The sequence below is a fragment of the Mus musculus genome, chromosome 15 (genome assembly GCF_000001635.26).
Source record: "Mus musculus strain C57BL/6J chromosome 15, GRCm38.p6 C57BL/6J".
NCBI lineage: Eukaryota > Metazoa > Chordata > Mammalia > Rodentia > Muridae > Mus > Mus musculus.
The window spans coordinates 10,744,591-10,770,767 of record NC_000081.6 but is presented as its reverse complement, the minus strand read 5'-3'; the positions used below and the strand labels follow the sequence as shown (position 1 = coordinate 10,770,767).

Below are 26,177 nucleotides of genomic sequence, written 5' to 3'. Positions count from 1 at the left end.
AATGTGTAAGTCTCAGGGATGACTGGTTTATTGGAAAGTTTATTGGAAAGGATTCCTTAACACTTAGACAGAAATGAGCATGCATGTCTTAATGAAAGCAAGCTTTTCATTGCCAAGGGAACCCAGGAGGATAAACACTTCCCAGGGACAGAGCAGAGCAGGGCCTCTGCTCCTAGAGTAAATCATGGCTGACTGGTTGGTTAATACCGACGTACTTTAAATTCCTCAAGATTTAGCACAATGATAAACTGGGTGTGTTTAGGCTTTTTCTTCTGTCTCCCTGCTTTGAGGCATGTCTCACATACACACTCAGGTATGTAAGGAACCGTCCCCTACTCCATCCCTGTCTCCTCAGCCCACCAACCCTGAAGTCACTGCCAGCTAAGGAGCAACAGAACATTCATTTCATTTTGGAGATGCTCCTATTTAAACTCAGAAGAGCAGTGCACAGGCAACTCTTCCACCCGTCTTCCTGTCATCACCCTCGCTTCCTTTCCTGAGCGAGACCAAGGTAGCAACCGTGGAGTCACCCATGTCTCCCCTTTTGACATTGATCATGTCTGGCTCTGGCTTACTTCTTTAGCATAGTGCTTGTCCTCTTGGTGCCTTCCATCTCCCTAAAGGCACAACTTGCCTGTTTGACCCTGTAAGTCTTCTTGCTATGCAGTAATTCTTGTGACTTTTGTGGCTTTCATAGGCTCCTTACCCTTGCCCTGTCCTCTTTGCTACATGTGCTAGTACACCCTTATTTTAGTAAGCTCAGTTTTCTCTTACACTGGATGGGCTTGTTTCTGTCTCTCCTCTCTATCCTCCTGCCCCCGCTGACACTCCTCGCTTGTCCAATTTCATTCTCACTAGAAAACCAGCTTCTCGTTAAGCCCATTCTTGTGACTTTTCAGCCTTCCTGTTTTCTGCGTTCTCCCAAGATGCTGAACCGCGGCCACTCAGTTTAGCAACTGACTCAGTACAGTTCAGACTTTGTGTGATTCATGTCTTCCACTTTAGTATAAGCCTTCTCAAGACAGACAGCTTAGTTTTGGCTTCCATATATTTTGTGACTAGACAATTGGTTTGGAAGGGAATATACGATTCAAGGACTATTTGTTGAAATGGCTATGAGGTATAAAGGCCTTTGGGGCCACCCAGTCCAGTTGTGATGATTAAATCAGTTACTTTCTGAAACCTCCAAGTGATGTAGACACATAGTAAGTCTCCTGCCACCTACTCACAGTGCAAGTAAAACCTTGGAGTCTCAGTTTTCTTATCTTCAAACTAGAGGGGGCTAATACTTGACAGAGTTGCTATAAAGATCAAACGACAAAAAGATATATAAAGTCTCTAATATACCCTTTTACCAATGGCTAGATCCAATAGATGGTGACAACTTTTCTTATTCATAAGCGCTGGCAAAAGAAAGTGGCAAAATTTAGTTCTGTAAATGACTTTTACTCACCAAAGGAGCCTGAGCCTAGATCCCCACACAGTAGGAAGACAAGAGGAACGGATGTACCATCTGCCCCACTTGAGTGGTGTGGTGTCAAAGTGTCTGGAGGAGATTTGCTTTATAAGAGAAAGAGAGCCTTTCTAGATGGTAACGGCGTATAATGGTTCAATTCTGTGTCCAACAATTCCCCTAGTGTAGAGCTCAGTCAGCGCTGGGTCTCAAGAACAATGTCCCAGGAATGGGAATCAGACCTTCATCCTTTGCAGAGTGACTCTTCACCGATCTGCCAAGCCTGTAGCCACTGGAATACAAAGAGGTTCAGAGAAAACAAGAGGTGGCACCTTAGTAATAGACGTGCAATGCTTAGCATGTGCTTGCTTTGCTATGCGAGCTTCATAGAGTAATAGCTCTATGGGGCAGCTACCATTATTCAGCGGTGCATCTCTGTCTACTTCTCTAGCTCCATTCATTCTCTGTCCTTCTGAGTTCTACTTCGCACCATGGGAAGCTGGCTGTCAAGGATGGCTGCAGCCCCCACTTCCTCACACTGGATTCCAGTGGGATTAAGCCGTGGCTGAGGGAGGGCTACTAGCAGGAAAACACCAGCTTCCCAGAATAGGCAGAAATGGAACGGGGCTGAGAGATTACAGGGGTAGTGTTCCCCCCATAGAAAGACACAGATGGCTATCACTGTCACACCCACATCTCCACACACACCCATTATTATCCTCCATTCTAGTAGTGCCCTATGAGCTAGGAGCAGTATTGGCTGTTTTATGTCACCATTTCTGGTCTTTGCTATTGCCCATTGGTTTCTCCTGTCCTGCCCACAGTAATGACAGTTTTTATTATTATTATTATTTATTGTTATTATTATTTATAGCCTCGTCAGTCTAAGGATATGGCCACATTGTGCTGGGACCCTGACTGCTATGATTTTACAGACAGCAGCATTGGACCCCTGAAGAGTACACCAAGTAAATGGAGTGGAGTTGAGTTTCCAACCAGATATGCAGGCATCCTGGGGATGTTGAGCTTTGCTTCTATCTGCCAATGCAGATTATGGGGATAGCCAAGACAGGATCCAGAGACTGGCCGGAATGTAGCTCCAAGCTTTCCTACCTGCCTAGTGGCCTCCAAGGTTCACTGTGGCCACTGCTCATGGCTGCTGGCCCAGGCTGAGTTTAAATGTAGCAGCGCTGGTAATTTCTTCCTTCTGTAAGGAAAAGCATAAACCCAGGCCAATGAGATGTCTCAGAGGGTGGGGCTCTTGCTGTGCAAATCTGATGACCAGAGTTCTAGCCTGCACCCACAGTTGGAGGAGAGAACCAACTCCTGAAAGTTGCTCTCTCACACACACACACACACACACACACACACACCACATAATTTACAAAACAAAAAAGTGTAGGGGCTAGAGAAAATGTTCAGCAGTTAAGAGCACTGGCTATCACTCTGAAGGATCCAGGTCTAATTCCAAGAACCCACGTGGGAGTTCACAGCCATCTGAAACTCCAGTTTCACGGCATCCCGTTGGACCATAAAAGCCCAAGAATGAGTGGAAAGAGGAAGCATCCCCGACACTTTAGGCCTGTTGCACCAAGATAGGACTTGTGGTCACTTCCTGCTTTCTTGTGGTCTCTCTCTCTCTCTCTCTCTCTCTCTCTCTCTCTCTCTCTCTCTCTCTCTCTTTCTCTCCTTGTGAAGATGAGGATAATTCACAAAGATCCTCATGAACGTAGGATGTGGAGGAATGGGTACTCACTTGATGACAATTCTTGCTTGGCGGAAGCAGCTAATGAATGCACACAATTGTCCTTCACACGCCTGCCATATCTTTGTGATGGCTAAGAGGATCTTCACACCATCATATTTTCCCCTCCTCAAATCTGAAACGACAAAGTTACCGGAAGTGTCACACATCCAGGTCCATATTCACCGACTCACCCATTGAGAGTCATACCCAGTTCAGAACTCTTCTGTAAACAAAACTGAAAAGAACAAAACCAATACTTGACCATATAAGACTTTTACAGTTTAGTATGATTTTATTTCTTTGTTTGAGGCAAGAAACAATCCTGCTATGTGGCCCAAGCTTGTCTCAAAGTTCCGATCCTCCTGCCTCAGCCCCCTGAGTAGTGGGATTATAGGCATGTTCTACTGTTCTGCTTAATGCTGCTTTTGAAGGGTATTTAGATTCTCCCTCTTTCATCCATCAGAATTCTTTGTTCTTAAGAGAGAATTCTTTCGTTCATATGCAGTCCTTAAAGACTCGACCATAGAGCCAAACAATGTGGGCTTATATTCTGGTTTGGTCACTCTCTGATCTTGGTTTTTTTCTCATGAACTGATCCCAATAAGACAACGTGGGTGCAATCAGCTGATTTGAGAAGTGGTGGTAGGAAGACCCAGTAAGAAAATGGGGTCACGTTGCAGTCGTGGTGGCCAGTCAACATGGTATGCCCTGAGAGGAAATCCACTGCAGGATGCTCAAGATTCTAGACCACTGCATCTGTGGGAAACTATAGAATACATGCATCCAGAAGCTTGCCATCGAAGGGAAGAGAAAGCTACAACTGATCTATTAGCTTCCATCTCCTGTAGACTGAGGGCTGCTCCCAGTATGTGAATGCTCTAGAATTTCAAGACCGTCTCCTTGTACACAAGTGTTCTCCAGTGACTCTCCCTGGGGAGAGTAAGGACTAGTGCCTGCATGAGACCACTTGGAGCCAAGAGGATGTGAGAAGGGCTGACTGTCTGTCTGCTCCAGTCCATTCTTTCAACATTCAGATCCATCCCGGCAACTGTCTTATCATTGGGTTCTCAAGATGTCCAGTTCCATTTTCAAAAGAAAGCAAAGATTTATTATAGGCTGGTTAATCTAAATCTGAGCCCCCTCAAGAAAAAACAAACAAACAAACAAACAAACAAACAAAAACCGCATGTTGGAAGCATGCTGACTAGTGTGATTTTATAAGGGATGGAAGAGATGGAAGGTTTATAAATTAGGAGGCCTCCACCTCATGAACAGATTACTGTTCATTATGATATAAAGGGATTTAAGGCTGTAAGGCTGCCCTTTTGTGCCCCACCCTCCTCAACCTCCACCCCTCGTCTAACCCTCCATCATGAGAACAAGCAGCTGAAAGGCTCACCAGATGTCAGTACCTCAATATACCAACCATGTCCCATGTGCAGAACTGTGAGGAGAAAGTGTCTTTTCTTTGACTATTGCCCAGTCTCTAGCATTCTGTTATAGCTGTGCAATACAGACCAAGGCACGGAGATTGCAGTTATACAATCGAGTGTCCTCTGCTTTGGTTGACTCTTTTCCACATGTTCTTTACCCACATTGTAGAGTCCCCTGCCCATTAGCAACCCTCCCTATGTTCCCTCCCCACCTCTGTCTAGATCTATGCAGAGGGCATTTTAATTCTACTTCATATAAGTTTGTATTAGAAGTAATTGCTACCCCCAGCACTAAGGTGCATTCCTATAATATTAGCCACTCAGAAAGCTGAAGTAAAAGTATCACGTGAGCCTAGGAGTTTAAACCCAGTCTAAGCAATTGAAAAATATTACCTCAAAACTCAGTCTAATTTCATTTAAAAACAAAGTATTGTCAATCCTGTCAGAGATGGAGTCTTTGAACATTATCTTTAGAGAACTACATCCATAGAGTTGTCTTTGATAATGTGAGAACTAGGGTTCTTCAAAGAAAAAGAGCCAGTTACATGTAACATGTATGTATATAGAGATAGACAGAAAGATGATAGATAGATAGATAGATAGATAGATAGATAGATAGATAGATAGATAGATAGATAGATAGATAAAGATAGATGTGTAAGAAGAAATTTGTTATAAGAATCAACCCACACAGTGTGAGACTAAGAAGTCCCACAACAGGTTGGTCACACACCAAAGAGCCAGTGATATAGTTCTGTCCAAAACTGGAGGAAAGAAAAGAGAGAACCAGGGAAAGGGGTTTAAGTGCTGGAGACCCAAGACTCAAAACCTGGAGCCCTGATGTCCCATGAAGACAAAAATGGATGATCTAGCTCAGTATAGGACAAATTGGCCCTTTCTTCATTTCTGTGTTCTGTTTAGACCTTTATATTCAAAGACATTTTCCACCCACACCACCAAGGACTTATACTGTCAAGGACAATCTCTTTACTAAGCCTGCTGATTCCAGCATGGTCTTCTTTAGCAGTCACCCTTGGAGACACGTCTAGCAGTGCTTTCCAGCTGACTATCACTTAGCCTGTCAGGCTCCCATGCAAATTGAACTATCACAGCCCTATTTCTTGAAGCCATTCTGCTCCCTAACCCTAGCGTTGCAAACTCCTTACCTCTGCTTCAGTCACATATCCCTGTCTCTGTTCAGATGCCCATCTCCTCGCTGTAGTAGCTGACTCTGTGTGTACATACATCGCCTGTGCTTGGTGTGATGCTCTATGCCTGGAATGAACCCTCTGGTGTGATCTGCTGTTGCCAGCTCTCTCTGGAAACTCCAACTTTGTCCTCTGATTTGAACTTCAAATATTATGGTTCCCTTCTTGACAAAATTCTTCTTCATTTGTCTCACCTCCAATACTAGGACAAGAATTGTGCTGTTATGTAAAATAACACAGTATTAATTGACTAGCAAACATGGATCAGTGGAATAATTTTTAGTTTGAAGGAGGGGGAAAAGGGAGGAGGAGAAGGAGGAGAGGAGAGGAGAAGTAGTCATCAATTAAAAGAAGCGATGAGGTGGTGCTTGATAATGTCACAAACGGCTGTCACCATAACCACTAAGATTTGGTTTATCATTTACCATATTAACATATATGGTAGTTTGAATAAGTATGACCCCCATAGATTCATGTGATTGAATGCTTGGCCCATGGGGAGTATCACTATAAGGAGGTGTGATCTTGTTGGAGTAGATATAGCCCTGTTGGGGGAAGTGTGTCACTGTGGGAGCCAGCTTTGAGGTCTCCTACGCTCAAGCTCTGCCTAGTATTCAACACCGTCTCACTCTGCTCTTCTTCAGCACCAGGGCTGCCAACATGTTGCCAGGCTCCCCATCATGACGACAATGGACCAACTCCTGAACCTGTAAGCCAGCCCCAATTCAATGTTTTCCTTATAAGAGCTGCCGTGGTCATGGTGTCTCTTCACAGCAATGAAACCCCAGGACAGCATACCACACAAAGGGAAAACATACCTCAGGCTATCTAAACTATAAAGTCACAGTAAACCCTCATTAACTGGAAACAGATTGAGAATCATGAAACCATAGGAGGCAATATAAAAAGCATAAGCCTAGGCTAGCGGCACATAGTGGTGACCTAACAATATTTGCTGAGTCATAGGGGAATGCTTATATCTAACATTTCAATCATGCTAACTTGATGACTTTACTGATAACATATTTATGATACAGCTCTGAAAAAAAAAAAAAAAAAAAAAAAAAAAAAAAGACTTTGCTTCCCGGGACTCACTTCCTCCATTATAAAATGCAGCACCCCTCTGGTGCCTTCCAAATCTAAAATTCTCTTCCATGAACTAGGTTAAAGTTCATTTTACACTACCTATATAACAGATGTCTCCTTCAGGTATGTGTTTGCAGTGGTTTGAATATGCTTGGCCAAGGGGGAGTGGCACTATGAGGAGATATGGCCTTGTTGAAGTGGTGTGGCCTTGAGGAAGTGTGTCACTGTGTAGGCAGCTTTGAGGTCTCCTAGTGCTCAAGCTCTGCCCAGGGTGAGAGAGACCCTCCTCCTGGTTGCCTTCAGATCAAGAGGTAGAAATCTTGGCTCCTCCAGCCATGTCTGCCTACATGCTGCCATGCTTCCCACCATGATGATAATGGACTGAACCTCTGAAACTGTAAGTCAGACCCAATTAAATGGACTCTTTATAAGATGATATACGTTATAAGAGTTGCCTTGATCATGGAGTCTCTTCACATCAATGAAACCCTAAGACAACGCTCACAATGTCTCTCTGTTAGAGACTGCTTTCTTTAGAATTCTGAATGAGATACGAATGTCTCTGCTCCTTGCCCGGCTGCTTCTCGCCCCTCAAATCTCAACGCTTCTTTTTTATATACTACAGCCCTCTTGTGTCTTTATTCATGATTCGGTTTTTATCTGCCTTCGGATACAAGGGTCCCAGTACCCTTGTAGAGTAGAGCCACAGCTGTGTCTCCTGCACCTGGCACAATGCTGGTCTCATAGGAAGGACTCAGTATATAGCTCCTGAGCTAAAACAGAACTTAAACAAGCTACAAGGAATACAAACTCAAGAAGAATATAAACACCACTTAAGAAAGCAAACTTTCAAATCTCTGGACCCTGTTTCGGAAGAGCTCATTGCTATGAAATCAATGCAGCTAACTCCACCCCTCCTCCCATTTCCTTTCTTAAAACCAACTCCCCCAGGCAACACTTTGCAATCCTGGTCCTAATTATTCCCCAACGTAAAGGTAATCCAACAGCACACATTCCTAATAAGTAAAATTCAGTTTTGCTTATTCAGACTGCCTTGCCATAATGTTAGGGCTCCAAACCATGGCTGTTTGGTAGCTGAGAGCTTATTGCCATAAATCATGCTGCTCCTCTGCTGGCGGACATGTTATTGAGCACTGTGTCGTCTTGCGCTCTGTAACCTGACATTCCAAGTTTGAGTCCTAGCTTTGCAATGTTAGTTGCATGGCTTGGGACATGTTATCTAACTTCTCCTGGCCTCCATTTCAGCATCTGTAAAATATGGATCGTGATTATGTGAGTTTTTTCCTATCTTCCCTCGTCATCCTCCATGCTGCCCTGTGTTGGAAACTGCCTTGGATCTCAGAGTCTGGGACCCTTGGATTAGGAGACTAGGAAACCCTGGCAGGAGGTTCAAAGGCAGAAGGATTAGGGTAGAAGTGGCTGGTTTTACTCACTCCTGTACACAAGAGTGTTATCAGGATGTCACTGTTTGTAGCCTCTGTATCACAGTGAAGGATGACTCTTGCTTCTAATGATTCCTCACTCTCCTCTAGCCCTTTCAGACCCGAAGGTTAGGAGATTTTAGCCCTGAATGGATGAACCATGTTCCTTGCAGAATTTCCTGGTCCTTTCCAAACTTCTCAGAGTTGTCACTAAAACTGTGCTGCTTACTCCTTGGAGCTGGTGCTTCTCACTATCCACCAAAGAGTGGCCAAAGTTGCAAACGTGCACGGTGGAAACTGAACAGAGGATCATGTCGGGAGCAGCTAGGACACTTCCAGGGGCTTCATCAGCCCTTGGCTTCAGTTAACTATCACCCATGCTAAGTGAGTGGACAAGGGTTATATGAGATAGCACATTAGCATATGTGAAAATATTGTTCAGAACTGACAGGCTTTCTCTTTATGGAAAAAGACTTGCTTCGTGCTTAGAGAAACTGGCTCTGTCTGACGTCTTCTCTGTAAGTGTAAGATCTTAGACAAGAGAGTTGACTCTGTCTTGTGTACATGGAAAGCGGCTTTCCTGCCATAGCCCTTGTACCTGAAAATGTACATGGGCTCCAAGTTCATCTCTACCCCTCCTTTCTTTTGATTCCCTCACTGAAAGTGAGTAACAGATGAGAAGTTGTGCAATGTTGTCATCTTACATCCTTCAGTTTCACCTGTTCTTAGCTGTACCTCCCAGACAACGCCATTTGAAGGGCCATCTACACATCAGCCTCTCTGGCACTGGTGTCGCTGGCTCTGTGGCTGCTAGGCTGTGTTCCAGCTCCCCATCCGTGGGCATGCTGGACGCTTTACAGAAGCAACAGCTTTTGCCCTCTACTCTTGTGAACTTCGCTGTCTTGGAGGTCAGTGGGCTCTTTTGCTTTTCTCCCTCTTTGTCATGTGAGGATGTGGTCTCTCCACCCCTTATAGTTTTCTGTGTGTGTGTGTGTGTGTGTGTGTGTGTGTGTGTGTGTGTTTTTTTTCCTCTGCTGTCCACACCATGGTCGGCACTGAAACTGAGAAGAAGTAAGTAGACAGGCTTGGGAAAGGGGTCAGTACTGCTCTGGGCAGAAGGAAAACAAACAGATAAAACAGATGCTTAATGTTCCTATGGTAACGGTGAGAATGAAGGAGCATGGTGCACACCACAAGGTCAGGAACAAGGTACAAATGATAGTCTCTTGTGCGTGTTGCTCAAATGGAGAATATAAATGGAAACTCTTAGAGAGAAAGTATGTCTGTAGAGACTGATCGATCAGAACTGCAGTTCTAGGGAGAGACTGGAATACGGCATGACCAAAGGCTAGTTACCTTACCTTGGGCTAGTTCTAACTCTCTAGAGAAGCCATTCCTTGCCCACCTCTGGGTCAGAGCCAGCATCCTGTGACAAATAGATAAAAGTGTTCTAGAACCTATTAATTTACAAGACAACTAATGTCTACCAATCCAAAAGCTAAAGGTGACACTAGATAATAGCTGGGGCCTATAGAAAAGCTTCCCCCATCTTGCGTGTAACCACCACGCTGATGTGCCCACCGATGTATTTTAAACCTTCCTTCACTTGTGACTTTCTTTGTTTTGAAAAGCTACAAGAACTGAATGAAGCTGTTTCTATGTCAGAATGTGGAATTTTGAGTAACCTAAATCTGTGTTCCCAGGCCATGGTCACTCAAAATGGCTGCTGGTCAAACCATCTCTTATTCATTTTACGTTGACGAGAGCCAACGCGCCTCCTGTGTGGTGTCTGATAATGCCTGGCAAACACCACCTCCAGTGGGTTGAATGCTCTTTAGTCAACCATCTCCACATTTTCACAGAGTATTGAACACGGGAGTCTGACATTCCGATATGTACTGGGTTCCACAAACGATGCAGCTCATCCAGCAGAACTTCTCAGCTTGCTTCCCAATTCACTGATGCTTACGGTATCATGTGGATTCATCATCATAACGGAAAGGAAAACGAGGCCGCTCAAAGACAGCATGTCGTGCTCCAACTGCAATGTTCAGCTCACCATGATCTGGCGCCGGCTCCTGTGTATGAGGAGCTGTGCCGGTAACTCTTTGAGCCCAAATGTCCCGCTTTGCAGCTCCCAGATGAGCTGATTAACATGTGATGGGATTGGAACTGACCTTACTGTGAACTGTTCAGTCAGATCCGTGGTATCTTAAGTCCTGGGGAAAAATGAGTTTCATATTTCATCACAGAGCTGTGACTTGCATTTGGACAGTGAGTCACGCAGTTTCAACCGGGTGAACAAGCAACTTGAATACTTCAATTTGGATTTCAAAGCCAAAGAGCAGCCACTTTTCGTCTGATTTAAGGAACAGTGCAACTCTCCAGCACCCCGGGTCTGTACTCTGGACACTGAAAGTGCCCAGTTCTGAGATCCCCTCAGGGCAAAGTTCCACACCTAAAGCTCCTCACACATAGGGACCACGGCCAGATCATTGTCAACTAAACGATACAGTTGTAACACTGCGCGCTGTCTTTAGCAGCTCCTTATGATGAATCCAAACAATACAATAATTGTCTAATCACAAAGCAGCATCAGTGATTTGGGTAGAGAAAAGAGAAGCCTATAAGCTTGCCTTTCTAAAACTGAGATGTCTCTAAGACTCAGTGGAGAGAGAAAGGTAGGGCAGATATGAAGGCAACAAAGGAGGTAGAGAAGGTAGCCGGTGTACAAATAGCTGTAAAAGTGTCTAGAGTTTGAGCTTGTCGATCATAGGACCACAGGGTCGCTTTGCCATCAGGTTTTAGTCACTACTTGATTCAGAGTTGGACTCATAAAGAGTTTAGGCTAGAACCAAAACCAAGGGAAATGTGGTGTTCTCAGTAAGTTCCACGAAGCTGAGTGAAACCACCAGGAGCAGCCTCTTCTCCTTCACTTGCTTTTGTTTGTTTTTGAGATCTACTCTCACTCTGTAGACCAGGCTGGCCTTGAACTCAGAGATCTGCCTGCCTCTACCTCCAGACTGCTGGGATTAAAGGTTTGCACCACCACACATAGCTTCCCATCCATGTTGCTTTTGGCATTTTCAGAAAATTGAATAAAAAAATATTTGAAGAAAGGAAATAGACACAGAATGTCCTATGTCCTGCAGTTCAAATCCTTTGGGGTGTTGTATCTACAGAGTAGGCATAGGATATGCCTAAGCAAACTCATGACATTATATATCATAACTTTGGGGTGTAGATGGTAAGAAGAAAAAAAATGACCCAAGCTAGCACAAGTCATAAGACATAGCCTTGGGCTGCCCCAGAGACAAACTGGGTGGGGTGCTCTCATGAACTCAAAGGTCAATGGTGAGTCAAAGGAGCCTCACCAACCAAAACATTGGCCAAGTGATGTTTATTGTCAGAATTATCTGACTTCTGGCCTTTGGTTTCTGTAACCTACAATGCAAGGGGTGTGGCTACTTCATATGCTAATGAACCATGTGATATTAGGGAGTGCCTTGCAGATTTGTGAGTGGGTGTTGGTGAGTGGGGAAGTTCTATTAGGATTCCTTTGTCTGTCATTTTAAAATATTAATTTCTCACTATAGGTTCATGCTTGTCATAGAGGCTAGAATGCTCCACATGAAGCCTAGAGTGCTCTACCTCCAGTCAGAAGCCACAGATATGAAGTCTCTGTTGCTGTTGGGGCCACTTTGCCAGCTCAGTGTTTTGTCTTGTTTTGTTTTTTTGTGTTATGGACCCACCTTCACAGTTTCTCCTTTTCCTTCCTGACAGCAGAGATCTTGCAAGAATCCAAGTTAATATTCTGTTTACTTGGAGGGCTGGGAAAAAGGAAGGGCTCACCAGCCTGATATCTCTTTCTCAACCCCTTTCTGTCTCTCTCTTGTAACTTCTATCTTCTCATTTCTATATCTATTTCTATTTCTATTTCTGTATTTGATGTTGTATCAGAGTCAATGGAGATATTGTGGACTAAACTGAATAAAAGTGTAATATGAATATTCACATTTTGTATTTTCTGATAGATTTTTATATTTTTTAAAAACAATTTTAGATTTGTTTGTTTGTTTGTTTATTGAATATGTGTACACTGTAGCTGTCTTCAGACACACCAGAAGAGGGCATCGGATCCCATTATAGATGGTTGTGAGCCACCATGTGGTTGCTGGGAATTGAACTCAGAACCTCTGGAAGAGCAGTCAGTGCTCTTAACCACTGAGCCATCTCTCCAGCCCCCAGATTTTTATATTTTAATAATGCAAATATTTCTATATGTTTTGACATCCTGTGATAGATATATGTATATATTTTCCATATTATTTCCAAATTTCAGGGTATTTGAGGATTTAGCCTCTAGGTATCCTGAAACTAACCCCCCCCCACCATACCCATAGCAATTATAAAAACTGCATGGTATTGGTAAAGGAACAGATTGGTTGATCAATGGAATTGAATCAAAGACTCAGAAATAAACCCATACACCTATTGATTTTTTACAAAGAAGCCAAAACCATATTATGGAAGAGAGAGAACAAATTCAACAAATAGTGCTGATCTGAGTGTTCACATGTAGAAGAATTCAAAAAGATCCATATTTATCACCTGCACAAAACTCAAGTCCAAGAGGATCAAAGACCTCAACGTAAAACCAGATACACTAAATCTACTAGAACAGAAAGTAGGGGATAGCCTTGAACTCATTGGTACAGGGGGTAACTTCCTGAACAGAACACCAATGGCTCAGGCACTAAGGTCAACAAATAAATGGGACCTCATAAAACTGAAAAGCTTCTGTAAGTCAAAGGACACTATCATTAGGACAAAATGACAATATAGATTGGGAAAAGATCTTCACCAACCCTACATCTGACAGAGTGCTATTATCCAAAATATATAAAGACCTTAAGAAGTTAGACACCAACAAACTAAATAACCCAATTTAAAAATGAGGTAGAGAGCTAAACAGAGATTCTTAACAGAGGAATCCTGAATGGCCAGGAAACACCTTAAATAAATGTTCAACATCCTTAGTCCTCAGGGAAATGCAAATCAAACAACTCTGAGATTCCATCTTACACTGATCAGAATGGCTAAGATCAAAAACTCAAAGGACAGCACATGCTGGCAAGGTTGTAAAGCAAAGAGAATACGTTTCCATTGCTAGTGGGAGTGCAAACTTGTGCAATTACTCTGGAAATCAATTTGGCGGTTTCTCAAAAAATTGGGAATAGCTCTATCTCAAGACCCAGCTATACCACTCCTGGGCATATACCCAAAAGATGATCCATCATCTCACAAGGACAGTTATTCTATGTTCACAGCAGCCTTATTGGTGATAGCCAGAAGCTGGAAACAACCTAGATGTCCTTCAGCTGAAGAATGGATAAAGAAAATGTGGTTGTTCATTTACACAATGGAATTCTAGTAAGCTATTAAAAATGAGGATATCATTAATTTTGCAGGCAAATGGATGGAACTGGAAAATATCATCCTGAGTGAGGTAACCTAGACCCAAAAGAACATGCATGGCGTGTACTCACTGATAAGTGGATAATAGTCATAAAGTACAGGATAACCATGATACAGTCCACAGAACCAAAGAAGCCAAATAACAAGGAGAGTCCAAGGGAGGATGGTTGAATCTTTCTCAGAAGAGGAAACAAAATAGATACTGGAGGCAGAGGGAAGTAGGGAACTGGGTAGGAGCGAGGATGGGAAGCAGAACAGGGAGGGGAATCAGTGACAGGGAGAGCAGGGGAGAGAGAAGGGAGATGGGTGGTGGGTGGTTTGGGCAGGCAATTTCTAGGATGTGTCAGAGTCCTGGGATGAGAGGGAGGCCCTAGGGAGTCTATGTGAATGACTGTAGCTGAGACTCCTAGCAATTGGGGATATGGATCTTAAACTGGTCACTTCCTGTAGCCAACCAGGACTCCCAGGGGAGAGATAAAGACAGCAACCCACTCACAAAATCTTCTACCCAAAATGTGCCCTGCCTACAAGAGGTGCAGGGACAAAGATAGAGCTGAGAGGGAGAGAAAGACCAACCAATGACTGGCCAAAATTGAGACCCAGCCCATGAACATGAACCAATCCCTAACATTATTAATGATAATCTGTTATACTTGCAGACAGGAATCTAGCATAACTGTACTCTGAGAGGCTCCACCCTGCAGCCAGTGGAAAGTGATGCAGAGACTCACAGCCAAGCAATAGATGGAGCTTGGAGGAGTCTTATGGAAGAGTCGGGGGAAGGATTGAGGGACAGGAAGAGGACTGTGACTCCACAGGAAGACCAATAGAGTCAAGTAGTCTTGACTTCTGGGGGCTCCCAAGGACTGAATCACCAACCAAAGAGCGAGCACAGGTGGGACCTAGGCCCCTTGCACACATGCAGCAGATGAGCAGCTTGGTCCCCAACAACAGGAGCAGGGATTCTCCCTGAGTCTGTTGCCTGCCTGCCTGCCTGCCTGCCTGCCTGCTTGCCTGCCTGTGGATCCTGTTCCCCTAAATGGGCTGCCTGGTCTGGCCTCAGGGGGAGAGGATGTGCCTAGTTCTGCAGCAACCAGATGTGGAGGAGGTGTTGGGCAGGACCTGGGGTGGGGGAGTGCAGTGGGTAGGATGTGTGTGTGTGGTGGGGGGAAGGTCCTAGAGGAGAGATCCCCTTCTCAAAGGAGAAGGGGAGGGAGGAGTGGGTGAGGTTCTGCATGGGGGCTACTGGGAGGAGAAGGGGGCTGATATTGGGATATAATGTGAATAAATAATACAGACTTTTAAAGAAACAATTAGAACAATGGAAGTTTAAAGGGATCAAGTTGCACTGAAAAGTCTGTAGGAGCCTTTAACTAGAAAAAACAGGAACTGATCTTCAAAAACTTGTTGAATTCCAGAAGGCCAAGAAGAAAGAGGATTCTAGTTAGGAGAAATGTTAAGTGGGGAAAGATAATAAATGTGTAAAGGGTAAGAAGAGAACAGAAAGCCGACTGCACATCCGCCTAAGTATCAGAGAGAAGAAGTGAGGACAGCCTGGAGTGCCCACTTTGGAGACGCTCTTACAGCCTACACCGAGGGTGTGGTCATTTACATTGCCCTGGTCTAGATAATTCTGGATACAAGTCTCAAACCTATCACCACCCTTCAACCAAAGGGAGTGAGGTAACAAAAAAAAAAAAAAAGGAATCTGAATCCCTGGGGGATAGGATTGGCATCTGATCTCCCCAAGGTCTAGACCCAGGAATAAAATGCTTCCGTGGTCTTGATCCCTCCATTTCCAACCAACCATGTTCTTTCTTCACCTTGACTTCTCTACAGCTGCCCCATCCTTTCCTCTCTGTACAACAGATTTTACTGTGTAGGTAATTACATTAAAAAGCCCACCCCTAAAAGTTCCTGAATAGAACAGCAATGGCTTGTGCTATAAGATCGAGAATTGACAAATGGGACCTCATGAAACTGCAAAGCTTCTGTAAGGCAAAAGACACCGTCAATAAGACAAAAAGGCCACCAACAGATTGGGAAAGGATCTTTACCTATCCTAAATCAGATAGAGGACTAATATCCAATATATATATAAAGAACTCAAGAAGGTGGACTCCAGAAAATCAAATAACCCCATTAAAAATGGGGCTCAGAGCGAAACAAAGGCAACAATGTAACAATGGCAGCTGTGATTCCAAAACCTCTCTTTTGCCGAATAAGACTCATTATTGGGAACTTCTCTGGATCTGCCTCAACAGGCACAGGGACAAAGATTGGTAGATGAACCACTAAGGCTAAGAATTTGGTTCCATTCCAGCATTGCGTCAAAAAACAAGTGACATTTGTACAATCTAACCATTCTCACCTGAGGAATACTGAATGGCTGAAAAACACCTGAAAAAATGTTCAGCCTCCTTAATCATCAGGGAAATGCAAATCAAAACAACCCTGAGATTCCATCTCACACCAGTCAGAATGGCTAAGATCAAAAATTCAGGTGACAGCAGATGCTGGCGAGGATGTGGAGAAAGAGGAACACTCCTCCATTGTTGGTGGGATTGCAAGCTTGTACAACCACTCTGGAAATCAGTCTGGCGGTTTCTCAGAAAATTGGACATGGTACTACCGGAGGATCCCGCAATACCTCTCCTGGGCATATATCCAGAAGATGTTCCAACTAGTAAGAAAGAAACATGCTCCACTATGTTCATAGCAGCCTTATTTATAATAGCAGAAGCTGGAAAGATCCCAGATGCCCCTCAACAGAGGAATGGATACAGAAAATGTGGTACATTTACACAATGGAGTACTACTCAGCTATTAAAAAGAATGAATTTATGAAATTCCTAGGCAAATGGATGGACCTGGAGGGCATCATCCTGAGTGAGGTAACCCAATCACAAAAGAACTCAAATGATGTGTACTCACTGATAAGTGAATATTAGCCCAGAAATTTAGAATACCCAAGATATAAGTTACAATTTGCAAAACACATGAAACTCAAGAAGAACGAAGACCAAAGTGTGGACACTTTGCCCCTTCTTAGAATTGGGAACAAAACACCCATTGAAGGAGCTACAGAGACAAAGTTTGGAGCTGAGATAAAAGGATGGACCATCTAGAGACTGCCATATCTGGGGATCCATCCCATAATCAGCCTCCAAACGCTGACACCATTGCACACACTAGCAAGATTTTGCTGAAAAGACCCTGATATAGCTGTCTCTTGTGAGACTATGCTGGGGCCTAGCAAACACAGAAGTGGATGCTCACAGTCAGCTATTGGATGGGTCACACGTCCCCCAATGGAGGAGCTAGAGAAAGTACCCAAGGAGCTAAAGGGATCTGCAACCCTATAGGTGGAACAACATTATGAACTAACCAGTACCCCGGAGCTCTTGACTCTAGCTGCATATGTATCAAAAGATGGCCTAGTCAGCCATCAGTGGAAAGAGAGGCCCAATGGACTTGCAAACTTTATATGCCCCAGTACAGGGGAACGCCGGGGCCAAAAAGTAGGAGTGGGTGGGTAGGGGAGTGGAGGGGAGGGTTTGGGGGACTTTTGGGATAGCACTGGAAATGTAAATGAGGAAAATACCTAAATTTTTAAAAAATGGGGGAAAAAAGCAAAAAAAAAAAAAAAAAAAAAAAGAACTGTGAGAAAATTCAAGGCCACGATCCAGTGCATACAGAGATGCAAAACATACAAATACCAGCAAGACAATAACTGTGGTGTCTATACCAGGATCAAATAGCACTTATTCCAGGAAGTCAAGTGCTGTGTAAGTCAGTGCGAAATACTTCATTAGCAGAGTGAACGGGGGAAAAAAAATATGATTATCCGCAAAGTTAAAAAAAAAAAAAAAAGTAAAGACTATTTTTAAAACAAATCTCAAAATTGAAAGGAAAGATGATATTCTTAAAATAAATAAATAAAATAAGAAAATAAGGTTGAGATGAAGCTATGACAAGTGTTGGAGAAAGGGAAAAGGTCAGGATATAATTGTATTTTAATTTTTTAAAAAATTAAAGATTTTTTGTGAAAAAAAAAGCCCACCCCTCAGTTTATACTGGCAGGGATATCACACCTATGAGCTGCAGTAAACAGAAAAAATGTCTTCTGTAGGATGCAGAGATTCTCAGCTTTAGGTCTAGCAGAGGTTAGAAACACTTGCATCTGGGTAACTGGTTCTAGTTTTTAATCTAGAAGTCCAGTGGATATAAGGTCAGATGCAGAGGTTGATTGCAAATGTCTATTCAAAGAAACCACTAGGTAACCTTGACTCTTGGGTCTCTGCATTTCACCCTTCCATAATCACAGTGCTCTAGCCAGAGAGCATCAGTCTGCGGGCTCCAAGACATAGGTATAGCTGCCTCAAAACACCTTGGTTCACAGAGTCATTTCCAATCCCTATGAAAGCTAATCTGACCCTCTGGCACATTCACAGAAGTGGTACGTACGGCATGGAGTAGTAAACCTGGCTTCTGGGCTCACCTCTCAGCTAGCAGACCTCTCAGAGACAGATCACAGAATGGCAGGCTGGTCAGATTCACTAAAGGAAGTCTTCAAGAGTTTCAAAATCAAGCACATGTTTTGGGGGATGAGAGAATGAAATGTTATGATCCTGGTGTCAATAAGTTGCAAGATGGGTCGGGGTGGAAGAGCTTGGAGACAAGAAGACCATACGGCAGTTATTTGAATATAAGCTTTGACAGCTGGAAATGATGGGGCCATGGTTAACCTGACCACTGATTACTTCAATAAAATAAAATATGGCTCAGGAAAAATCACTCTTAATCACCATAGAAACATTTCTTAACTCAGAGTTCAGAACCAAGCCTAAGATGTTTGGTATTATGTGCTATTTGTATTTTGCTATTCTAGCCCTCTTTGCTCAGTGGCTGCCCAACTCCCTGCTTTGAAGTTGGAGCTAGGATAACCTAAACTAATAGCAGGAAACCCATACTATAGGTAGGTCTCCTGCTGTCCTACTTTAACTATTACATCGGGCATTGTAAATCCTCAGTCCCTGAAGCTAGGCAAAATCTATCTGCTCATCTGTTGTTAATAAGGTTGATTGGGTAGCTGAGGTCATGGTTGTTGGTCTAAATCCATCGCACTGGGCAGTCAGCTTCATTGCTCCTTGACCACAAACCATATCCTCAGAAGACTCCTTCCTCAGTTTCAACTATGTGAGGGTTAGAAGACCAGAAACCAAAGTCTCTCCCTGGCTTGGGAACAAAATGAAAATTCTATCAGTCTTCCAACATCTCCTCCTTCATCCTGTTTCTGAGATGGCCTTCTTCCCATGTTTATGTCCTCTGCGCAATGCTGGCCTTCCATATTTGGTATCCTCAGGCTTGCTTTCACTTAGAATGAAATAATATTACTTCAACACCTTTGTGTGTTGTGAACAGTTCTGTTAGAACGATGACCCAGGCCTGAAATACTCAAACAGCAGGAGGATCAAAAAAAGTTCATATAGCCCAGGATACCAAGTGAGACCTTGTTCAAAACAAAAGGCACAGAAAACCACAGTGAAGCCAAGTACACTGCCTTCTACATCACAAAGCTTTAGGTAAGGAAGTGAATCACCATGCTAGGACTCGATAGGCTAAACAACAGGAAGGACTGGATAGGCTAAACAACAGGAATTTATCTCCCAGCTCTGTAGTCTGACAATTTCAGTAGGCTTAGTTTCTTAAGAGACATGACTCTTACTGTATATGCCTGTGAAAAATCTCTCTCTCTCTCTTCTCTCTCTCTTGCTCACTCTTTCACTCTCTCGCTCTGTGTGTTTGTGTGCGCGTGTGCACACTAACCTTTTCTTCTCTTCTCATTAGAAGAGTCAAAGGCAAACAGAACTCATTCATGTGAATCAAACGATGACTTTTATCTTAATGATCTCTTTATAGGGACTGTCTCCAAATACTGCCATCTTTTTAAGATACCAGATTAGAATTTCAACATGTGAGTGTAGAGGGCATAACAAAGAACTTACCAGGCAACTCTCAAATTCAAAGGCTAAATACATATCCCATTGCTTTGTACAACAAATATGAGCTAATAAAAAAAAATCAGCTTTAACTCCAAACCAGATACAGAAAAAGACTTTAAATTCCTCTTGGTTATATGTTTCCCAAGTTCTAAACCTGTTCTTTGGGCCTAACAATTATGAGACTCCTAAAATATTCAAGGCACTATGTTGAATTTGCTAGAAAGTTACTGTTGACTCAAATACGGTTTTCTTTTGGCATCTGTTATTCCAGGTCTCTAATGCTGAGCCAGTTTTCTCTCACACAGATTTAAAGGCAGAACTCCTGCTTAGAGCATCTCAACTGGCAAGGGAGAAAAACTTACCCCGAACACCAGCCTACACTGCTGAATTTAGATTCTCCCAGAGCAGGAAGACTTTTGAAGTCCTACAATCCATCACACCCCCTCACTTCACAGTAAGGAGACTAGGGCTTAGAAATCCAAATGATACAGTGGAGCTTTGGTGGCTAGCATATAGCTTGAACAAGACATACCTGGCTTGGAGAACTGGCTCTAGCATTTGTCAAATCATTTGTTCTACACCCCTGTTTCTTCATTTGCAAAATAATAATAGGAACACCCAATCTCACAGAGCTTTGTAAGAATTGTGTAGCTATTTCCTCTGAGTGGAACCATTCTCTCCTGGAGGAAAGAGGGAGGTTTAGAAGGGGCTGAAGTAAGTGGAACTAAAAGGCTCAGGAAACTCATGAGGCTGACACGATTCAAATGGCCCCTCCCCAAAGAGATGTAACTGGTACCAACTGTAGAGAGAGGAGACTGGCACTCTGAGCTGCCTAAAAGTTAGGTAGGAAGCTCCAAGGATATTTTCTTCATGATTCCTCACACATGCTGAGGTGGGCTTTCCAGTGACCCGGCTGCCTTTGAGTCAATCATACCTCTGTCAGTAGCCCCTTACTCCTATAAATAACTCTAGTAAGCCCGTTGGCTCGCTAAGCTAAGTGTGGGTGGAATCATTCCTGTGGTCTGTCTTTGGTGCCCTGTCTGGAATGAGAGGTTATACAACAGGGGGGTGAAAAAGTATAAATACACAGACTTTGGAGTACAGAGTGAATCCCAGACACTTGATAAAGGTCAAGTATATTTATGTCAGTACTGGGAGGGATACAAGAGACTCCCTGTGGAGTAGATGCTTCCTCTGGCTCTTGGAGATTCAGATGCAAGCCAGCCCCTCGTTTGTCAATAAAGCCCTAGAAAGAGTTTCTCACTTGATGTGGGATTTTGAATAGATGACTTCTAATGTTCTTTCTTCACGGTCACTTAAAAGCCAAGAAAACTATTTGATTTATGGCACTTTCTTAGACAACATTTAATCTACTCTGCATTACCATATACACGAAGCAGCATCTCTGGAGGTACTATTTCTGATTCATTATGCTAAAAATGTGCCTCCATTTGTTCTCTTGTTCATTCATTCACTCACTAACTCATTCATTCACTCACTCACTCACTCATTCATTTACTCATTCGTTCATTCACTCATTCACTCATTCATTCACTCACTCATTAGCTCATTCATTTATTCACTCGTTCATTCATTCGCTCATTCATTCACTCATTCATCCATTCACTTTCTACAATTGCAATGATCTTATAACATTCTCGGTTCTGTGTTAGGCACAGTAAAAAACAAATATAAACCAAGGCAAGCTTCATCGAGGAGCTTCGGTTCATCAGCTGAAGGACACAGAGAAGTTAACTCAGCTTGTACACGGCAGTGCCTTGAATAAAGAAAAGAATAGAAGCATATAGCAGGTGGTGGGTGAGTTCTGGACTTTATCTCTGTGATCAGTTTCCGAAGATGAGGAGAGCAAAACTGAGTTTTAAAAGAAAGATCTGCTATTTCGTGTGGATGAAATGATATCGACAGAGGTAACAGAATGTCAAGGAATCAGGGATCAGTGACACAAACGCTGAGTTTTAATGGTCAGCTTTGCTTGGATTGAAAGGTCACAATCGGACTTTATTTCTGGACGTATGTTTACTTAATGCAGTGTACCTGCCTACTTTGTCCAACCCACCTAGCCTGGGGCTCTTCCCTGCCTCCTTCTAATCTTTCAAGACATTGGCAGGTAGACAACAATATCAATCAAATGAGTGACATCTTTCCTGCTGTCATGTCTAGACTGTCTCTCTCTCTGAACTCTTGCTACCTCACAAGAGAGAGATAAAGTGACACACACAATGTCATCCTTAACCTTTCTGATTTATGAACTAGCCTCCACACCGAATGCTATTTCATCTCAAGACAGGCCTGGGCTTCTTGGTGACATGGTCTGCGGTTTTACATCTTGGTAAAAAAGAAATTTGATAAATTATCAACCATACCCAGTCTATGCCTGATAATTACAAAACCTGTTGGAAAAACATACCCCGAAAAGACTTTTTTATCTGAGCCTAGAATAGCTCAGTCTGATGATTTCATGGGGCATTCTACTTCTAATTTCTACATCACTGGATAATTTCAAAAGGGCTGTACTGGGCAATCCTGAGTCAGTCACACACTTGATTTACAGCCTTTTCAACTTTTACAGTGGAGTGGAGAGGTGAGTCCCGTGTTATCACATAGCATTTGCAGGTTGCTGAGCTTCAAGCCATCCTGTCACAAAATATCAACTGCTGTGAAAAAATATACATGTAAAGAAGCCACAGTAGATGGAACAATAATAGCATATCCCATTTTATATCTAAGCAGCAGTATACACCTCCGAATATTTCTAAGTTATATACAAATGCTTTAGAAAGCAAAGATGGTTTCAAAATTAGAAACACACCCTTAGCCTAATTTAACAGATTGTGGCAAGATATTTTTTTCTCTTCTTTAAATTGGCAGGTCGTATTTATTAAGTCTTAAGTGAGACTTCTCAGATGCGAACAAATGCATTAAAATAGTGGGGTTTTTTTTCCCCTAGGGTTGGATCTAAGCCAAATTAATGAGAAATGAGGAAATGACTCATTGAGAGCATGAGATACTCCACATTTTAGAATTTATATTTTCCCCTCCCACACTCACCCAGGAGTGGGCTCCAGCAAAGTCTCCAGCAACACATACTGCCTGACACCCATGCACACGCAGGAGCCAACCGAATAAAGCGCACCGTGCTAAAGACATATGAGCAGAGTAAACTGGTCCTGAGCAAGCCACATCAGATAACCACTCACTGTACTAGATGGTTTTCTCAAATTCTTTGTAGCCCACGTGTAAGAGAGGCTCTTGGCGTCAGTGTTGGATAATATGTAATATCTTTGGGGCTTTGATTAGCAAGCTTTGGCCTATCCGTTTCCCCTTGAACAAGAGCATGGATTTCAGCACACAACATCTGTAAGCAACAGAAACAGTGGGGGAGGGAGGCGAGGCCAGTGATAAAGATGCTCTGTCCCAAAGCCTCCGTGTCCTGCATGGACTCCAGACAGAACATAAAGCTGCTCGTTAAAAGCTGCTTTTAAAAGAAAAGGCTGGGGATCCCAGCAAGATAGGCAGTGTTCTGGGCTAAGCTATTAGACCAGATTGAAAGTAGTTCCCTTTTTAATAATGAGAAGAAAAGGCCTTTTTTTCCCCACCTTGATCATGCATCCAACCTCAATTAAATGTGACAGGCATGGAGAGAAATCTGCTATTGGGAAGAAAATGAAAGTAAATACAACTTGGATAGAAAAAAATAAAATAAAATAAAATAAAGGAAAGGAAAGGCTAACCAAAAATTAAAAAATCACAAATGGGGAAGGAAATGTGTTGGAATTGTTACAAAAGAAACAATAATCAAAAAATGTGAGCAAGCTGGTACAGCAAAGATTATAGATGAGGCGCTGAAAAAGAAAACAGGGGTCTGTGGAGGAGAAAGGGAAAGGAGGGGAGGGGCAGGAACACAAGGATGGCGTGTGCTATTATGCGTGATAGATGGCCCATCCATCTTTAAGGCAGTTTTAGAAGAATGAGCTATTGTACCATGGGAATTCTAAGACTGCCCACTGAAGAGATTGTATAATCCATTGCATTTTTTTGTAGGAAAATAAACAAACCACAGACCCAAACACTATTCATGAAACAGGACTGCCTGCCCACCAGTAAACAATGGCTCTCCTTAACAATAGAATGTGTTCCTGGAACATCACCTACAACCCCCAGGGGAAATCTATCAGCAAAGGATGCCAGTAGGTCTCACATCCACTTACAAGGAAGCCTGTCTGTGATCTGCAACAATTCATCAGGCTTTTGATATTGCTCTGAATGTATAATACTCCCATCAACCAATACACTTCTTTGCTGACTGCAAACACAAATGTGTAAGCTCCTTTGGTGGACAGGGACTCTAAATTCCAGCTGTACTTCTGGAGGTTATGATCTTTGTGCCAAAGCACAGATGCCCACCCGCCTGCTCTATGGAGGATTACAAATGGATTCCCCCAAGAGAGGTCTGACAGCACACAGACTTGAGGATTCTGAGGCTCAGGGTTTGAAGATGGAAGAGATTTGAGCTGAGATTTTTCTATATTGATGAAGTTGAAGGTTAAGCGCTCTCTCTTGAAGTCACACATGGAACTCTGCCTCTGCTTGTCTATGTGACAAGAATGCAAAGTCTCAAGGGACTTGCAAGCTGACTCGGTAGAGAACACATACAAGCCAATAATTATAACTCATTGAATAAAGAGGTCTTGCTTTGCCTTTTCAAATTGCAGGATGTGGTTTTAGCATAATTTTTATAAATCCTGATTCAGCACCATGTGGACTTGCTGTTCTATGTAACCAGGAGATGCAATTACAGGCAAATAAAATGTTTGAACAACCTCTTGGTGGTGATCTCTTTAGGGTAATTTTGACCCTCACAGTGGTTGCCTAGACTCCAAATCAGGAGAGAGAAACTTCATTTATAGCTGCATCCTAGTGACCTTTCAGCTCAATGCTACCTTTAGGTAGGAATGAATTGCGACTTCTCACCCACCTACAAGCTCAGTCTGAATATGACTCTAAGAATGCAACCGAACCCCAGAAACCCAGTTGATGGGGATGAAAGTTGAAACAACCACTCTGGGAGATGCCTGGACAAGCATCTCTCAATTTGTTCAGATCCTTAACTCAGAAAACTTACTTCTGTGGCTTCGGACATAGCTCTGTCAGCAGAGTGTTTGGCTAGTGTAAATGAAGCCCTGGTCTAATGCCTAACACCACATACACCAAGAGCGTTGGTACAAACTGTAATCTCCACCCTTGAGAGGAAGAGGCAGGGGGATGGGAAATTCAAGATCAAGGTCTGTTGTGGTACTCATGACCCTGTCTTTTAAAAATTAAAAGTTTTTTTTTTTTTTAAAAAAAAACTCACTTCTGGAAAATCTTTCTAAACCAGTAATCAAGGAAAGATTAAAGGAAAAATATATGATAAAAAAAAAAAGCCTATTTATCATAGTACTGTTTTGGGGAAGCTACAGATGAGAATCAATGTAAATATCAAGCTACAAAGGTTAGTTCATCTACTATAAATTTGATTATAATTGTGTGATGGATTTTGCATGAGATGGTAACCTGACACACAGTGGCATGAGATCATCTCAAGATACTAAATAAAAGAAAAAGTATGGTGTGAGACAACAGAGAATAAAACCAGGCAGGGTCAGGCCGGCCTGTGATCTTAGCACTCAGAAGGTTGCGGAAGAGCTGGGGTGTTGGAGGCTGACCTGTCTGAATCTAGAAGGATGAATTAAAATAAAGAGAGATTTTGTGTGGTTTCATTTCTTGCCTGCCGCTGGGGGCCGGGTGTGTGCATTTTATCCTTCTCTGACATCGTGTGTCAGGCTCACAGAAATACAGATATACTACTCAGGGGTGGGAGAACACAGGCTTAGATGAGAGCCCCAGCCTAGGGGAGAAACAGCCCAAGCTGAGGCCAAAGAGGCAGGGGTTCCCATAAACCTGGGGCTGGGGGCTGGGGGACTCTCTCACTCAGCTCAGGGATGAGTGTCCTGGAGCACGGAGGGCTCTTCTGCAGGAGACTTAAGCGGCCCAGAGCATCTCTGTATGACGAAGGCTTCTCCCACAGTGGTTCTTGATGAGAGCGATAGTCCTGGCTTGTCCAAATTATTTATTAATGGTGAAAAATGAATTCATATGAGGTACTCAGGGTGAACCAGAGATTAAATACCTTCTGCAAGAAGACATGTCTGGAAAGGGAAGCTTATTGGCTAAACTCTCAGAGCAGGCCCATCTAGATACCTCAGAACTCTGTATTCTGCGCTACATGACGAGTGGTCACGATCTTCAAGTGGGATATCGTGGT

The 26,177-nt window shown here is 43.1% G+C and overlaps 1 long non-coding RNA gene across 2 annotated transcripts in view; it reads right to left on the bottom strand.

Moving 5' to 3' along the window:
• 4930556M19Rik (RIKEN cDNA 4930556M19 gene) overlaps positions 1-26,177 on the bottom strand; it is a 75,288-nt gene that overhangs the window by 19,356 nt on the left and 29,755 nt on the right. The window contains exons 3-5 of one of the 2 annotated variants that reach the window (NR_045063.1): positions 3,210-3,333; positions 2,567-2,660; positions 1,454-1,745 (exon numbers count right to left, since the gene is read on the bottom strand). This is a non-coding gene — a long non-coding RNA (RIKEN cDNA 4930556M19 gene). Of the gene's footprint in view, positions 1-1,420; positions 1,746-2,566; positions 2,661-3,209; positions 3,334-26,177 lie in introns of those variants that run through there. The other variant, NR_045064.1, reaches the window with a different exon arrangement.